A 17,004-nucleotide genomic window follows, 5' to 3' on the forward strand; every position below is an offset into this window, starting at 1 on the left:
ATTAAATCCTTATCAAGTTATAGAACTTGCAAATATTTTCCCTCATTCTGTAGATTATCTCTTTACTTTCTTGATAATGCCCTTTAATGTACAAAGATTTTAATTAAGATAAAATCCAACGTGTTTATTTTTTGCTTGTGTTTTTGGTCTTATATGTAAGCTTCCATCAACAAGTAAGGTTGTGTGCATTTACTTTGTTTCCTTCAAGAGTTTTATGGTTTTAGCTGCAATATTTAGGTGGTTGCAATTTTTAATCATAGTTGTATATGATGTGAAGCAGGGGTCCAACTTCATTCTTGTACATGTGGGAATCCAGTCATCCAAGTGCCATTTGTTGAAGAGACTGCTCTTTCCCAGTTGATTGGATTTGGCATCCTTGTCAAAAATCAGTGGGCTGTAGATATATGGATTTATTTCTGGAGGCTCAGTTCTACTCCATTGGTCTATATGTCTGTCCATACACTAGTACCACTCTGTTTTAAATACTGTAGCTTTGTTACATGTTTTGAAATCTGGAAATCTCAGTTGTCCATTTCTTTTTTCTTTTTAAGGTTATTCTGGGATATCCAGGGCTCCTTTAATTCCATACAAATTTGAATATTGACGTATACATTTCTGAAAAAAAAAGCTGTTGAAGTTTTGATAGAGATTGTGACTAATGTGTAGATCACCTTAGGCGAGATTGTCGTTTTTGTCAATGTTAAGTCTTCCTCCCCATGGGCTGTGAAAGTCTTTCCATTAATTTAGGTCTTCTTTAGTTTATTTCACCAATGTTTTGTAGTTTTCTATGTACCAGTGTTTCACTTCTTTGGTTAAATGTATTCCTAAGTATTTTATTATTGTAAACACTAAGTGAAATCACTTTCTTCATTTCTCTTTGGGATTGTTCATTGCACATGGATAGAACCAACTGAATCTTGTGTGTTGATCTTGTATCTTGCAGCTTTACTGAGTTTACTAACTTTAGTAGCTTCCTTTGGATTCATTGGAGTTTTCATACATATGAGCATATAATTTGTAAAAACATATAGTTAAAATTCTTCCTTTCCAGCTTGAATTCCTTTAATTTCAACGTCCTATCTGATTACTCTGATTAGCACTTCTAGTACATCTTTGAATATCAATGATGAAAGTGGGCATCCTTATCTTGTTCCTGATCTTAGAAAGATTTCTTTTTCTCACCACTGAGTATAATGTTAGCTGTGCAGTTTTCATAATTGCCTTTATAATTTTGAGGAACTTTCCTTCCATTCCTTGTTTTTGAGAGTTTTTATCATGGAAAGACATTGAGTTTTGTCAAGTGCCTTTTCTGTACCTTTTCAGAGATTCATATGGTTTTTTACCCTTTGTTCTGAAGGTGTGCTGTATTACGTTGATTGATGCTCTCATGTTGAACCACTTTTCCATTCCTGGGTAAATCCCACATGGTCATGATGTATACTCCTTTTAATATGCTTATTGAATTGTGTTTGCTGGAATTTTGTTGAGGATGTTTGTATCTATATTTATAAGAAATATCTGTGACATCATGTGATATCTTAGTCTGGCATTGATATCAGTGTAACATGGCCTCATCGAAAGAGTTAGGAAGTGTCCCTTCCTTTCAGTTTTTTGGAAATAGTCTATGTTGTCTGTTATCAGTATAGGCACTGCTAGCCTCTTTTGGTAAGCATTCATAGGGAGTATCTATTTCATTCCTCTTATCTTTCAATCTATTTAAGTCTTTGGATCTAGAGAGAATCTCTTGTAAATAGCATATAGTTGAATCATGCTGTTTCATCCATTCTGACAATATCTGCCTTTTGATTGGAAGGTTTAATCTGTTTAGATTTAAAATAATTGCTCACAAGGAAGGACTTACTTCTATTGTTCGGGTGTTTTTATTATGCATATATTATAGCTTATTATCCTTCACTTCATCCATTGATGCCTTTTTTTGGGCAAACCCAGGCCCCAGCAGTGAAAGCACCATGTGGTCCTAACCATTAGACCACCAGGGAACTCCTGATTTTTGCTTTCTTCAATGTGTAGTTTCTGTTTGCTGTTTTGATTGATCATTTTGCTGCCACTGATGCCCAAGTCCACCTGAGCAGTGGAATCACATGTAGAAATTTTTAGACACATGGATTCTGCAACTTCTCCACAACTGTGGATCAGAGTCTGCAGAGCTATGTTCCAAGATTGCAGGAATCTAAAGTTCTAAGACTCTCCTAAGTCATTCTGAGAAACTGCTTAACCAAAGTCCTTCTTGGGAACTAGAAAATATGCAAGTATTTTCACTAGTGTTCTACACACACGTCTTCCCTTCCATTGCCTATTGAACATTAAAATAAAGGTCATTTAGAGAGAGTCAACACAGCAACTAGTCAAAGTCAAATAATCACTCTAGCCATAATATAGCCATAATATACTTCACTCCCCCCCATCCTCTGAAAAATTTATACCAACAATCCAGAAACCTGAAAGAGGGAACAGAGCTAAACAGGTCATATGTAGCTTTTATCCTGTTAATCTTTCTGATTTCAAGGTTCATCTGTGGTACTTTTATCTTAAACTCCTGTAAACCAATACTGTTGCTTTAAGAAAGTATTGGTTGTAATCAAATTTTTTTCTGTAATCAAAACAAAATATTTTGTGAGAGTGTGTGTATGTGTGTGTGTATGTTGATTTGGGGCCCTGAGTTTAACTGATAACACCAGTAATTTGAGAAAAAGTGAAATACAGACACACATAGCTGTTTTAATAAGAGGAAAATTTAGTTATCTTAATGTGACCTTGCATGAACAAGGTCTTAGTTATATTCTTGCTCTTTGGGAATCAGTAGCTCCACTTCCATAGTTGACTTTGCTAGTCTTCAAATCAACTTAGTTTCTCTCTTCTACTAAAAGTTTCTAGAGGCAGTTATCGGTCATTTCTTTTGAAGAAGTTAACAATGAAGTAAAACAGAAATAGATGTATGGCAAAACCAATACAGTATTATAAAGTAATTAGCCTCCAATTAAAATAAATAAATTTATTTTTTAAAAAAAAACAAAGAAACAGAAAAACTATTTATTAACAATCCAACCAAACTGACTGGTTGACAGCAGTGTGGACTTGCAAATAAAAGTTGTCTGATTTTAGTAGAAAAAACAAAAAACCCGTAGAGATTGTTGTCAATATTTTAAGATGGAAAGTAGTGCTTATTGGAGAGTTTAAGTATTAAATCCAGTCTTTTTAAAATGCTGTGTATATATTCCCATTTTTGTTGGTCCAACCAAGAAACAGGCTTGAGATGTTATTCAAAATGAGGTACATGTTACTTTTTTTTTGCTCGTAATTAGTAGCCACCTTTCTTGGGCTTCCCTGGTGGCTCAGCGGCAAAGAACCCGCCTGCAATGCAGGAGACACAGGAGATTCAGGTTTGATCCCTGGGTGGGGAATATCCCCTAGAGGGAGGGCATGGCAACCTACTCCACTAATTGTGCCTGGAGACTCCCATGGACAGAGGAGTCTAATGGGCTAGAGTCCATAGGGTCACAAACGGTCGGACATGACTGAATCGACTGAGCGTACACACACACAGCCTCTTTGCTAGAACACACATCTCTAGCGGAGGAGAACCACAAAAATCTTTTAGAAGAAAGTTTTCATTCTTTTGGTTAGCCGCAATATATATTAAACCAGCTTTGACATACAGGAGATATTTAGGATTTGTCTTTATGGCTAACTGGACTCATAAGTGGGTGAGAAGATACCTAGACATGGGCACTTTCATACTGCTTACTTCCATTCACACTCCTTTGACGATCAGAGTGGAATTAGCTATTTGCAGTGCTTTAGTATATCTTTGTGGTTTTGAAAGTCCAGTCGGTGGATTCATGCTTGGCTCGCTGCATAAGAATCAACCAGTATAGTTTGGTAACAGCACAGATTCCCGACTTTTCTGTCTGCACCTCCCTCCGCCCCATCTTCTGTTCAGTTGGTCTGGGTTAGTGCCTGGAAATTAAAGTTCTCAAGCAGACAGGTATGGGAAATATTGTGCAAGAGGGCTCTGAAGAGGTGTCCGAGGAAAGAATGTTATGGATTGCTGGACCTTCGGTATGGAAGCTACCACTGCAAGTTCCATGACTTTCCCCTCCAAATGTACAGGTGTGTCTGTGTACAGAACAAAATGTGGGTCGCAGCCTTTGGAGTCATTTCTGCTGCCTTGGCAGTGGTGAGTGGCTTTGGCCTGATGTTGTACATTGGGGTGCCATTTGTGATCATAGTTGCAAATTCACCATTTCTTATTCTAGGTGAGTAAAACAAAGCATGAGGGTGCACACTGTGTATGTCGGGGTGTGGGGTGGGTAAAGGAAGGGTATTGTGTTAGATTAGGCAAAATAGTTATATATTGGTGACTCTACAGATCCAAAATGAGGAATCAGGAGAAAAAGAAAATCAAATGGAATTATGTGCCTTTCAGTTCGGTTCAGTTCAGTTCAGTTCAGTTGCTCAGTCGTGTCCAACTCTTTGCAACCCCATGGACTGCAGCATGCCAGGCCTCCCTGTCATCACCCACTGCTGGAATTTACCCAAACTCATGTCCATTGAGTCGGTGATGGCATCCAATCATCTCATCCTTTGTCTTATGTGCCTTTAAGAGTTGGAAAAATCTATTACCCCAAATGGAAAAACACAGACCAGGGACATGAACAGGCAGTTCACACACACACACACACACACACACACACACACACACACAGAATCCAAAACACTAATCATTGAAAATATAAGAAAGAAATATTTGACCTTTCCATTAGTCAAGGGATGCAAGTTAAACCAAAAGTGAGACACCTTGTCTTTTTATTAGATTAATGAATATTACAGCAAGACTGAAGGTTTGGGGAAGGTTGTATGCAAATAAACACACATTCTGCTGAGGGAAATTTGTAAATTGGTACAGGTTTAAAATATAACTTTGCAACAAATCAAAAGACTTAAAAATTTAAAATGGAATCTGATCTGCCAATTCCACTTCTGGGAATTCGTCCTAATTATTGGACAGGTGTTCACAAAATAGAAGAAGGATGTTCATTTCAGTGTGAGTCCATTTTAGGGTTGTTAGATGTCATCAGATCAAGACAAGACATCATATATGATTGTTGTCAGTGCAGGTATTTGCAGAGCGGAAGAAAGTCCTTTCCTTGAAGTGGAGAAACCCATGATGCAAAGCCTTTCCCTGACGAGGTTGAAAAGCTGAAAGCTGAGTCACATAGTTAATTATAAGATTTCAGGATCTATGACAAGATCTGTGCATGAAAACAGTCTCATAGAGACAGTCTCTTCTTCTTAGGGGCAGTTCAAGCTCTCGTTAAAGTCATGGGTAAAACTTTAAACCAACTGTCTTGTGTTTCCTGAATTAGCTTACATGGATGTCCTTTCATAACGGCACTAGCCTTTTCAACCTTTCCTGAAGATTGGGGTCTCCAGGAACAGTGTAAGTAACATTCTATTCCTAGAACTTCTGACACCCCTTGAGTTACAGTAGCTTTAAGAAGGAACATTGTTGCTCTGAACTTTAGAGTTTAAGATCCCCCTTACTTACTTGCTTACTTACTTACTTCATGAGAAGTCAGTAGAGTAAGGTTTCACCCATTCCTTAACTTCAGGCTCTAGTGGATAGTGCTTTTGATGTGAAAATAGGTGAGGGGGTTTGAGCTTGATAACAACAGGAACAGCATTTCGTGCTCAACCCACAGTTTTTCCATCAGCCCACACTCTAGGATTTACATTTTGTTCACGTAAATGAGCAGGCTCCATATTCATGAAAGCAGAGGCTGGACCATGCTCAGTATATGCCTCCCTAGAAGGGGTGAGGGAGACTCCAGCTCGATCAGAACCTCATGAGAAAACAGCACGGAGCCCCAGCTGCAGCTTAAAGATGACTGAAATAATAGCGTTTGGCTCATCCTGACAGTCCCGTTACAGTAGTGAATCAGGAGGAAAGCGGACCAGGGGCTTCAGTGAGCACAGAGAAAGTTGCCCCAGTGTCCACAAGAAAATTGATCAATTGGCCCCCCACAGTTATTAACCCCCAGGGTTCCACAGGTGTAATTAGAATGGGAGCTTGTGTGGGGACCACCAGGCACTTTCAGTCCGATTGCCTTGAGAGTCCAGCCACTGGGGCCTATGTCTCAGAGGCCAGCCTCTCCTGAGGTGTGGTCATTTTATAGACCAGACATGGAGCCGGGTGCAGCTTAGATGCCTGAGGGCGATCCAGCTTGAGATGCCTCTATTTCCACCATAATAACAAGTCCACCCCTTTTCACCCGGGTTACTCTGGGCACTTTTCCTCAATCTGTTTCAGAGTTGATCTAACAGCCATTGCTGGGGCTTTGTTCTTTTGTCAGTTGTTTTTTTTTTTTTTTTTTTTTTCCCCTCCCACTTTCCTCCTTGTATTCTTTACCATGATATACCATCTGAGCCAGCTGTAACAGTTTTTTAAAGACTGATATGGTCCAAACGCCTGTTTTCATAACTTATGGCAGATGTCTGGAGCTGACTGAGTGAGGAATCTATTTTTCAGATTATTCCTTCCTCTGTACTTTTGGGATCAAAGTCAGTAAACTTGTGGAGAGCCTCTTGTAGTCTATCTAGGGATTTATCAGGAGCTTTCTTCTCTCCCTGTTCTGTGTCAACCAACTTGGCATAGTTTAAAGTCTTCGTGTGCACTGGCTTGAATCCTTCAAGAATACATCTGGCAAAGTAGTTCTGATCCCACCCTTGTTTAGGCATGCTATAGTCACAGTCTGGCTCGTCATGGGAACTGCTTGGCTCCCAGGAAGGAGGAGGGCTATTTTGGGCTCCCTCTTTCCCCTGTCTCATCCTCAAGCCATTCATCTCCAAAAGTAGTAGCTTCTCCCAAAACTCGAGTTCTTGAGTCAGGAGTCAGCATCTGTCCCAAGACATATGTTACATCTCTCCAAGTAAGGTCATAAATTTAGTCCTGTAAAGGCTCCTATGAATTGGGACTGTTTGAGTTTCTACTGAGACTGAGGCAACCCCTTCTGGAAGGGTGCCCTGAATCAGCCTGTTTAGTTGGGAGCCCTAGATACAGGGGCAAAGTAAGAGAAGAGGAGGCAGCTGAAGGCTTCACACCCAGATCTGCACCCTTCGGACATAAGTCTGGCATGTCTTGCAGAGAGATAAAGAGCAACACCTATGACACTTCTACCCATTTCCCTTGTTTTCTACAGAACTGACCTAATTGTGAAACAGTACTAGAATTGAGACCCTAGCCGACCAGTGTTCCCCATCTTCCAAAGGATACCGTGGCCACTTGGTATCAAAGACAAAGATCAGGCATGTCTTCTTTAAACTCTGGGAATCAAACCTGTCCCTGTTTTAAAAAATACATTTTAAACAGGTGGTTCTGGATCTGCCAGCTCCCATCTGTGAAAGTGAAGTCACTCAGTCATGTCCAACTCTTTGCAACCCTGTGGACTGTAGCCTACCAGGCTCCTCCATCCATGGAATTCTCTAGGCTAGAATACTGGAGTCGGTTGCCATTTCCTTCTCCAGGGGATCTTATCTTCCCAACCCAGGGATCGAACTCGAGTCTCCCACTTTGCAGGCAGACGCTTTACCCTCTGAGCCACCAGGGAAGCTCCCATTTGTAAGAGAGATAAAAGCAGCATCCACAGCCGTGGCTTCTTTCCATCAGAGGTGTCCCTCCCTGCTCTAGATGGGGGTGTAGACAGATGTTCCACTGAAGCTTTCCTTCCCTGGTTGGACTTAGTCTGTCCCTTACTGACAAAGGTGACTTATCCGTCCCTCCCGGTTCCACCACCAAGGTGGGTTGGAGATGCACCAGGGGTAGACCTGATGGCATCCCAGGGTGATGTCCAGTTCCTCACCATGAAGACCTTTGTCTGATTTTCGCTCCCCCTCTGGTGCCACCTGGGGTGGAACAGAGTAGCTTTTCTGGAGTGTTTCCCAAGCTCGTCTTCCAGGGGAGGCATCCATGTTCCATGTGCGTGTGCACGTTTCTGAATACAGTCCTGAACACAGTACAAGCTTTGGGTTATAAAGAGACGAACAAGAAATCCAAGATGTCTCTTCTAAGTGTAGCCACACCAGTATATGTGATAGCAAAAGAGGGACTGGAGGGTCAGCCAGCAAGGAAAAAGTGATTTCTGTCCTCAAGGTACTAGGCCTCCAGTTCATTCCCACAGATTCCACAAAAGGAATATCTAGGGAGTTGAGACACAAGCCACGGGAGAGCTTTCTCTGGTCTGCTAAGAGCTAGCACTACCAAAGGAAGCCCACCACACTTCCAAGTGGACCAGATCCTGCAATTCCTGATCTGTGTCTTCAGAAACCTCATGGTCAGCAGTGATGCTTCTACCCACATAGATCAGAGGCACAGCCATGACAAAGACTTACTTTTAGAACTCTGGACCCTGAGGCAGCCAGCCAGGAGAATCACCTCTAGCCTGAGAGACGTTCCTGGAGCTAGAGCCCCGCCTTGCTCCCAAACATCCTCTTGTAACTTTCAGCTCCCTAGCTAGGTGCTTCCTTCCATATAGTTTGAGGTCTAAGTAAAAGCACAGAGTAATGGTATGGATCACAAGTCCTTTGAAAGTCTATGATCCGACAGGTTAGGTTAGTAGTTCTAATTCCCCACACAATTATGGGATGGTCAAAGAGACCAGGTAAAGGTGACAGAGAAAGGAAAATTCGGTCCACACGCTTCACCCATTTCTGGTCCTTCCCCTCGCAGGGATGTTGGGCGTCTCTTGGCAGTGGGAGGTCGGTATATAAACCTTGACAAGGCTTCCGTTCTGAGGTCTGCCTTCAGTCATCATAAGGCACCACAAAACCCCAGTGCAGGGCTCATCACTTGCTTTGCACAGGACATGTGATTCATTCACACAAGCACACCTCAAGATCAGCGAGACCTTGAGAGACAGGCAAAGAAAACCGTTTGAGTTGATCTTGTTAATTTTAAATGGATGTTTAAAATATGTGGAGACTCTGTTTCTTTCTCTAATAGTGTTGCAGTTGATGATATGTTTATCATGATTTCTGCCTGGCAGAAGACCAGCCTCATGGATAGCATAAGCGAACAGATGTCCGATGTCTCTTCAAAAGTGGCAGTATCCGTTACAATCACCACCATCACCAATGTCCTGGCCTCCTATACAGGAATTATGACCTCTTTTATAATAATAAAGAGAACCTGACCTCTTTTAGGTCCGTACAATACTTTTACATTTATATAGGAACAACCCTGCTCTTTTGTTATTTTCATAACATCGTCTGTTTTGGAGCGTTTATGGCTATGGATGGTAAAAGAGAAGTAGTCTGTCTACGCTGGCTGAAGAAGCAGGAAACTCCTGATCAAAAATGTTCCTCATTTAAAAAGTCCTTTTGCCTCCCAGGTAATTTTCCCCAAGATAAACATAAAGCTGATATCCATCCAATGAATCTATTCTTTTTTCAATTGATTTTTTATTGAAGGGTAATTGCTTTACAGAATTTTGTTGTTTTCTGTCAAACCTCAACATGAATCAGTCATAGGTATACAAATATCACCTCCCTTTTGAAACTCCCTCCCATCTCCCTCCCCATCCCACCCCCTAGGTTGATTCAGAGCCCCTGTTTGAGTTTCCTGAGCCATACAGCAAATTCCCGTTGGCTATCTATTTTACATATGGAATCCAGTGGATCTATTCTTTAGAGAGTATTTTAGTCCTTTTCTCACAAGCACCGAGTCCAAGTTTTTTGTAGTGCTCCTATACTTTGTACATCATAAGTAGTATATATGGGTGTTTCTGAGTGCAGAAAGGCTTAGACCTCTGAAATTTGGCAAGTGATGATTCCTACACCACACAATATTGTAATGTAGAAGAAGAATATTTTTCAACTTACGGTCCCAGGGTTATGGTTATCGTTACTGAGACTCTTGGCTGTTGGGATAAAAATACTAGGCAAAAATTGGAAAAATGTCTGGCAGATTTTGAAAACAGTGAGTATGGAGATAAAAATCTTACAGAGTTTTGGTTATGAGAATATATAAAATATATGGAAAACATCCTTCAAGATATAAATGATAAGACAGCTTTTCTGAGCAATAAATGCACTTTTTAAATGGAATTTCCACTTCTTGTGTGTAACATTAATACCACATCATCACAGGAAATAATTTGTTCCCAGGCCTTCATTCAAACTATGAGTATGTCTTCTTAACCAATAAGAAACCGATATTACATCAGTTCCGAGACATGGCCAAGAAGTGTCAAGTTCCCCTAATGGTATACAACCAGGCTTTCATATATTTCAATCAGTATTCTGCAATATTCAGTTCAGTTCAGTCGCTCAGTCGTGTCTGACTCTCTGCGACCCCATGAATCGCAGCACACCAGGCCTCCCTGTCCATCACCATCTCCCGGAGTTCACCCAGACTCACATCCATTGAGTCCATCATGCCATCCAGCCATCTCATCCTTGGTCGTCCCCTTCTCTTCCTGCCCCCAATCCCTCTCAGCATCAGAGTCTTTTCCAATGAGTCAACTCTTCGCGTGAGGTGGCCAAAGTACTGGAGTTTCAGCTTTAGCATCATTCCTTCCAAAAGAAATCCCAGGGCTGATTTCCTTCAGAATGGACTGCTTGGATCTCCTTGCAGTCCGAGGGACTCTCAAGAGTCTTCTCCAACACCACACTTCAGAAGCATCAATTCTTCGGCGCTCAGCCTTCTTCACAGTCCAACTCTCACATCCATACATGACCACAGGAAAAACCATAGCCTTGACTAGACGGACCTTAGTCAGCAAAGTAATGTCTCTGTGTTTGAATATGCTATCTAATATTAGAAAACACTATTCAAATGTGACTGTTACATCAACAGCTATGTTCATTGTTTCCTTATTGTTAATTCCTCATCCCCTGTGTTCTTTGTGGGCAACTTTTGCTATTGCTTCTGTGATTATGGGCCTCATGGGTTTTATGGCCTTCTGGAATGTTAATCTTGATTCCATAGCCATGATTAATCTTGTCATTTGTATAGGGTTTTCTTTTGACTTTTCTGCTCACATTTCCTATGCATTTGTTTCAAGTTCAGAGCCCTCAGAAACTGGAAAACCATTGAGACATTGTATCTGCTAGGCTACCCTGCGTTACAAAGAGCATTTTCAACAATAATAGGGGTGTGTGTCCTGTCTGCAGCTAAAGCATACATCTTTAGGACACTTTTTAAGATTGTTTCTTGTGAAGGTATTTGGAGCTGATGGTCTAATTTGTATCCCAGTATTTTTAACTGTTTTTTGAAAGTTAGTTTGAACAACCACTGACAAATCAAAGACCAATTATATAATTCCTGATTAGCTCAACCCAATCTGATGAAAACACATCATTAAGAATAGTCAATAAACTAAAAGCAAAGGCATGTTTCCTTGGCTTGGAAATACCATTTAAAAATGTTATTTAAAATATCCCTAGAGAGGTGAGAACAAGATGACGGAGAAGAGGTGGACGTGGAGAACATCTCTCTCCACATATACATCAGCAATATACCGTCAGACACAGAAGTGCATGCAGAACACCAGCTGAGAGTGGACAGGAGCACCTGACCAGTGGAAAAGAATATATAGAACCATGCAAAACTCGGTAGGATGAAGGAACTAGGGGGCAAAACAGGAGTGGGAGATCTCAGATGCCTATTCAGGACTACAAATAAGTGCCATTCTAATCATAACCCCCAAAATTTAGTTTCAAGGGATAAGACTTCTCAGGCTAGATCTAAAGGGCCAACACTGCTTGGCAGGGGTTGTAGCGCAAAATAGACAGGAGATAGATCTCCTGATCCCTGAACAAGGAGGGACTTGAACCATCTTGAATGAGATGTGTTGTTTCTGGGTAAATATCCCAGCTAAGTTAAAGTCTCATAGTCCTCAAGAAAAACATTCAGATCCTACAGGATCTCAAAGATGAGCTGCAGAGTTCTCGGGGTGGCTAGAATCTCTCTTTGGGGGCTCTTCTTCTGGCAATGGGGAATTTGGAGTTGGCTAATGCCCCTACTAATCCCTGTTATCACCATATTGATGCTGCCTATGATTGCTCCGTGTATTATTGATTGTTTAACCCATTTTGTCTCAACATGCACTGCCAGTTCAACAAGGATATATAAAATTACACCCAACCACAGAAAATATCACTCACCCTTAGATGAACACCACTATAAGGACTCTGAGGCTTCAGACTAGCAAAAGGGGGAGGCCCAGTGCCCCTCGCGATCCCAACTTGGCCGGAAGTAGCCAGAGAAAGCTTGACGTCTCTATTCCCTAAGAAATGGGCCTCCTATCTCTTGAGGTGGGAATGTTAGTTAGAATAAGAAAAATAGGAAAAAGGAGTCCAAAATGGTGGTGGCTAAAAGACAAAGAAAGGAAAAAGCATGTGAAAGTGGAACAAAAGAAAATCTGAGGACTGGAGTAAGGACCTCAGGTGAAAAAAGCAGCGCCCGCCCCGCCACCCCCACCCCGGCAGCCCCCCACCCCCCCCTCCACCCCCGACCCCTACCCCCCAGCTAGCTAGCTAGTTTCCATAGGGCAGGCTCAGGGGCAAGAGACAAATGTATACAAAGAGGAAACCAAGACGGATGGATGCCTCCCTTTTGGGATTGGCCTGCTCTCACACCTTGAGGGTGTACTTTCCTTTGCTTGCTGAGCAAAACTCTGAGCTGTAAGAGAGCTGTAACACTGGTCCGCTGTTTCAAATCTCTGCTCTGGAAAGACAGAACTGAGGAAATTACATAGTCCCCTGACATATCTACACATTATATTTATTATCACAATAAAACATTTTTTAGAGTTTACTAATAAAATTGTTTTACCTGTAGCATGATAGAATTGCAAATAATATGATAGAAGGCATGCCAAGTGAAACAAGGGCACCACTGTCATAGAATTTGCCTCAGATTCCAGTTGTCTGGAAAGTCATGTAGAGGACCTGCCACAAAAATATATTCAGGTAAAGAGCTTTCAATTTTGATATTGTGTGTGTTACATATGATAATGAAACACTACAGCTTATTGATTTAAATATTAAAATTCAGTGAAAAATAAAAATCTATGGATTATGATTTTAGAATAAGAAGGTAATGAAGATTTGTTTCTTCCCACAAATCTCTGGCATGCTTTTCAAAGTTTCTCTCAAAAATCTAAAGTTTAATACTCCCGAATATACAAAATCTGAATCTTATACAAAACTGTGAAAGCATTAATAACTGTGACATTATTTCTTTTTCTAAGCTTCTATTAGGTTGTTATCTTTTACTATTTTTATTGCACAAACACCATTTCAGAAAGGCCTGAGTATTAAAAGGCTTTTTCCAGAAGGTGTCTTCTCATTTTCGCCAGTTTTATTCAGAGTATTAGGTTTGCCAGCCCCAAAATTACTGAACAGATAATATGTGCCTGGCCCTATGCTATAATTTACTTTTTAAATGCTCATCTTTCTTTCTCAAAAACATCATGAAACTTTTGTTTAAAGTTTTGTTTTTTTATTCCAATGAACTTCAAACAAAGTTTAGGGGGCTCCCAGAAACAGCAAAGGCTTGAACTGGAAGTAAGAATTGCAGAGTATTTGACCAGAAAACCAAACTAAACGGGAAGAGCAACGTCTGTACTGAGCAGACCTCCCCTGAGAATGTACAACTTGTGTTTTTAACCAGAATGTTACCAAGGATTTAAGATTTTTGGCTTTTTTTTTTTACGTCCTATCTCTTTTTACTTTAAAAAAATATTGCAGTATAGTTGCTTTATAATTTGTGTTAGCTTCACGTGCACAGCAATGTGAATCAGGAATACACATATCCACTCTTTTTTAGAATCTATCGCGGCTTTCTTCAGTGTGCTATTTTAAGAAAGTTGGATTAAGGATCAAATAAAGCAGAGCACACCTAGCTTCCAGTCAAGGACTCTATCTGATAATCTGGGAATGCTACTGCTATGGTCCTTGGAACAAGTCTTCTTATCCTTCCCACCTTCTCCTGGCCTCCCTATTAACCCCAGCTGCTAGGTACCTTGATCTTCTTCAAGGCCAAACTGTTTCCAAGGCTGCCAACCTTCATCAAGAAATGGATCATCCACGCCTTGCTACGTTCATTTTCCTCTCCTTCACCTGTCTTCAGGTAGTACTGCAGCCGCAGGGCTTCAGCCTGGAGGAGTACCTGGATCAGCCCCATACTCTCACCTAAGATCCTCCCAGGATGTTGGCCAGGTTGATGATCTGACCAGCTAGGCTGTAGATGGGGAAGGTGAAGGTTTTCAGGTTGAGGCCCCTGTTCCTTTTCCAGGCGAACAAGAGTGGGTGGGGGGACACAGGAGCCCTGGTTCTTAGTGCATACCTTGCTGTAGGGGATCTGGGTTCTGCTGTCTTGTGTCACAGTCAAAGCCTGCCACGCGCCTTCCACCTTGCTAACTTCTTCTAATTTCCAGCTCCAGTGGTGTCTCAGTGTTGGAGACCGCTAGGATGGAGGCATAATTCACCTCAGTGCTCTTCCTGGAGATGAAGATGAGAGAGTTGTTGGCAGTGAAATGTTCCTGCACAAAGCATTGCTCAGCCTTGGCAGGGCTCCCTACCAGGCTGTACTGCTCCTCGAGGTCTTCTTCATCATGGGGCAGGTAAATCAGGCCAGTGCTAAGAACAGCCATTAACACCATGGACAGCAGCAGGAAGATCCAGGGGTGCAAGCTCACCTTCCAGCCCAACTGAAGGCCCAAGACAGCGGTGGCTCCAGGCAGTTGGTGTGGCAGCGGGGCAGCTGGGCCAGTTGGTTCTCAGACTGCGATACCGGTGGAGGTAGTGGAGCCTCAGCTGCAACTCGGGAGGGGGCTCTGTGCTCTGCCCCGCCGCCCAGCCAAGCTCGGTTCCTGGTCTTGTCCCAAGGCCAAGGGCATCTCAGGCTCTAGGCCAGGCCCTGCAGGGAGACAGATCTCTCTCTCCAGGTCAGGCTCGGACTCCAACCTGGGCCCCTGGGACTGGACACAGGCTCTTTTCCCGCCTCCCGCTCAAATTCCAGTGCAAACTTGAGGGATTAAGGCTCATTTCCAGGAATAAAGACCAGGTTCTCAAACAGCACAGAGGATCAGAAAAGAGCTGCGGGACAGAGCACCACTCTCCACCCACCCAACGGTTTCCTGGAGAAGTTCCAAGCGAGTCTGTTTGAACCTGGGCTGCTAGCACCTGAATGCTAGAGAGTCCTTGGCAGTCACGTGGTAGCCTCGGTTCAGTTTAGGTCAGTTGCTCACTCATGTCTGACTCTTTGTGACCCCATGGACTGCAGCATGCCAGGCCTCCCTGTCCTTCACCAACTCACTGAGCTTGCTCAAACTCATGTCCATGAAGTAGTGATGCCTTCCAACCATCTAATCCTCTGTTGTCCCCTTCTCCTCCCACCTTCAATCTTTCCCAGCATCAGGGTCTTTTCCAATAAGTCAGTTCTTTGCATCAGGTGGCCGAAGTATTGGAGTTTCAGCCTCAGCATCGTCCTCCCAATGAATATTCAGGACTGATTTCCTTTAGAATGGACTGGTTGGATCTCCTTGTAGTCCAAGGGACTCTCAAGAGTCTTCTTCAACACCACAGTTCAAAAGCATCAGTTCTTCAGCAGTCAGCTCTCTTTATACTCCAACTCTCACATCCATACATGACTACTGGAAAAACCATAGCTTTGACTGGACAGACCTTTGTTGGCAAAGTAATGTCTCTGCTTTTTAATATGCTTTTTAGGTTAGTCATAGCTTTTCTTCCAAGGAGCAAGTGTCTTTTAGTTTCATGGCTGCAGTCATCATCTGCAGTGATTTTGATGAGCCCAAGGAAATAAAGTCTCTCGTTTCCATTGTTTCCCCATTTATTTGCCATAAAGTGATAAAGTGATGGGACCACATGCCATGCTTTAATTAGCCCCAAATTTGTCCCTGGCACCCATCTTCTCAGGATTTAGTTAGTACAAGAAGCACTTCTTAAAGGTGAATGAAATGAGTGCTTATGTGACTCAGAAGTGACTGGGAGAATCTGGCTTGTTCACAGACACACACACTCACACACACACCCACACACAAAAGGCACAGATTTTCCCTGTGTTCTAAGTGGCAGATTTTAACTTCAAGGGTATCACCCAGAAGCATGGTTCTCAGGTAAGGGTTTGGTGAACCTGGTACACCTCATTTAGTTATTCTTTACAGACACAATGTTCTCTTTGTAAAAAATTTGAAGTAGATGCATAAAATAAAACGTGGGAATAGAAGAACCCAAAGCGCAGTCCTAAAACTTCCTTCTATCACGTTCCTTTTTTTTTTCATGTTCCTCTTCTTAATCGAAGTGTTAAAAAGTGGGAGTTTATCCTTACAAACCGTTTTCTTTGCATTTGCAAGCAGGTCCAGATATATGCAAGGGTATCTTTTTCATAAATATTATTGTACTATCTGTGAATGTATTGAACCCAGGTTCGAGCCCTGGGTTTGGAAAATCCCCCAGCAAAGGGAAAGGCTACCCACTCCAGTATTCTGGCCTGCAGAATTCCCTGTACTGTTTAGTCCATGTGGTGGCAAAGAGTCAAGACAGGACTGAGCGAAAAAGAAAAAAAAAGGAAAAAAAATCTCTGTATGCAGATTATATTTTTCACCAAATACATCAAAGGATCATAACATGTGACTGTATATAGGTTTATCTTATTCTTTTGAATTGCTTTATTTAGCCATAATGCTATTTAGAGATCTGTAGATTGTTTATTACCTAACTAATTTGCCTAGGCTCACACTCCCATTATTTTGTTTAACCACGTGGCACATTGCATTTTGCACACTGATTAATTTCCATTGTCTCCAAAAGACAAATTTTTGCCTCCCTTTTTAGAATCCCTGTTTCATACTGGAATAAGAGATCACATATCACAGTGCATTAGATTATGGCCTCACATCATGTTCTCATCCTAGGGAGTCCTGTTTCTATGGTATCAATACTTCCAAATCCTCATTCTCA

The 17,004-nt window shown here is 41.9% G+C and overlaps 1 pseudogene; it reads left to right on the forward strand.

Moving 5' to 3' along the window:
- The first annotated feature begins 8,661 nt into the window (after window positions 1–8,661).
- On the forward strand, window positions 8,662–10,886 carry LOC121816284 (patched domain-containing protein 3-like; annotated as a pseudogene).
- Window positions 10,887–17,004: the final 6,118 nt, after the last annotated feature.

The sequence above is a fragment of the Ovis aries genome, chromosome 13, assembly GCF_016772045.2.
Source record: "Ovis aries strain OAR_USU_Benz2616 breed Rambouillet chromosome 13, ARS-UI_Ramb_v3.0, whole genome shotgun sequence".
Taxonomy (NCBI): Eukaryota; Metazoa; Chordata; class Mammalia; order Artiodactyla; family Bovidae; genus Ovis; species Ovis aries.